Source organism: Alligator mississippiensis, chromosome 11 (assembly GCF_030867095.1).
Source record: "Alligator mississippiensis isolate rAllMis1 chromosome 11, rAllMis1, whole genome shotgun sequence".
Classification (NCBI taxonomy): Eukaryota; Metazoa; Chordata; order Crocodylia; family Alligatoridae; genus Alligator; species Alligator mississippiensis.
The window spans coordinates 21748-23469 of NC_081834.1; the positions used below are offsets into that span (position 1 = coordinate 21748).

The 1722-nt window shown below is 44.7% G+C and overlaps 1 long non-coding RNA gene across 1 annotated transcript; it reads right to left on the minus strand.

The window, feature by feature from the left end:
- Positions 1-414: 414 nt before the first annotated feature.
- LOC132244253 (uncharacterized) lies at positions 415-1504 on the minus strand. The gene is made up of 2 exons (XR_009455846.1): positions 1316-1504; positions 415-1201 (listed from the first exon to the last, which is right to left on the minus strand). It is a non-coding gene; the product is annotated as an uncharacterized LOC132244253 (long non-coding RNA).
- Between the last annotated feature and the right edge of the window lie 218 nt (positions 1505-1722).

Sequence of the window (1722 nt, forward strand, 5' to 3'; positions counted from 1 at the left end):
TCCAGGTAGGGGTAACACTGTGAAAGACACAAGCATCACTCTGTTATTTAGTCACAGATTTGCCAGACACTTTTGTTCACAAGCAGCTGCAGCAGGGAGCCAGTGAACAGTCCCACCACAGAAAATCAATGCAAACCTTTTAGATGTTTAAATATCATGTCACTTGACAGACGACACAGTAAAGGTGACCAGATAACTAGCTGGCACCTAGAACCTGGAAACACAGGAAAATTATGGGGTTACCTACTAACGCCATAGATCTGCTCCGTTGCTATGGAAAATTCCACACAGCACTTCTTAGATCCATATTAAGGGCTGGGCTTTTCTTCTACATTGCCCCGTTTCTGTACTTATACTACAACTGATACAATGTGTAACCTTCTGTTGGCTGACAAACTGCAAAATGCACCAATATCAAAACATTATGATTTATGCATCCTGCGAGGCACAGTCACGCTTCGTCTTAGCTACAGTATCTGTCAACGCTCCCTTGAGAACAATTGACAGACTACTTGCAATTGACCCAGTATCACATTAGACAGAATTTTTGCACCTTTGTTGGGATCAACTAAGGTACCAATTGCATAGCAATAAGAAGGACAGTTGGAGAAAGAGAATAAACTCCAGGACCATGATTGCACTACAAAATCTTTTGGCCCCAAATGTGACAAAACAGCTGCACACACTCCATTCATCAGTTTCATAAACTTTAGCAACTTCTTTCTCTATACTTTGGCCCACATGCTCAATAGCACTAGAACCATCTGGGATATACACGTATAAAGTCTGGACATTATTCATTGGGCTCAGAGATAATATCTTCCATCGCCAACTGGTGAATCTGGCCAGGCTGCAGTGCTGGGTTCAGGGGAGAGGTTACTAGCACTTGCACCCTGATACTCCTCATTTTCCAGACTAAGATCTTGCCGCTGTTCGTCCTTCGCCTCAGGGAAAGGTCTTAGCCCAGGTTGCAATTCAACTGCTCTAGGGTCCAATAGAGGTGATACCTTTTTACAGTGCAAGTCCACGTCGAGAGACCTGGGCAACAAACAGCAGTGTTAGTGGGCCAAACCACCTGGAACAGTCCATTCCGTGTCAGTTGAAGCACATTTTTCCAATGATGGACCTTTACATAAATCCAATCACCTGGTATGAGATTCTGACAAGAAACATCCGGTGGTTAACGTAAATCTTCTTGGACCTGAAAATGAACAGACCTGACACACTTTAGTAATGCTTGACAATACTGTAACACAATATCATAAGCTAAATGGCTGTTAATCCCAGTAGGTTTGGAACCCACACCGCCACTTACCTGGACAATTACCATGGATGCGGAGAGGATAAAACTGTCCACTGGGTCACAAGGTTCCAGCTGGGCCCCCTTGCTTCCAACTCTGCCTTTCTAGACAGCTGTGGGGCGGCTAGACCCAACCTTCATCTCAGAGCGGGTCAGCGACTCATATTCTTTCACACACAGGAACTTTGGCACTAAAACACAGCGCTCAAAAATATTTAGTCCCAGCCTTGGTCAGCAATACCAGACAAAACACCCACACTATTCCCCAGCTTTCTATATGCTTTACTGTAGACTTTCTTGTTACCCCTGTCATCTTAAACCATTTTCATACGTACAAACAAGGCAAGCAGCCTACGGATTATTTCACAAGCTCGGGAGACGTGAGCTTGAGCTGCTTTCCTGAGCCGCACAGACAATCCTCC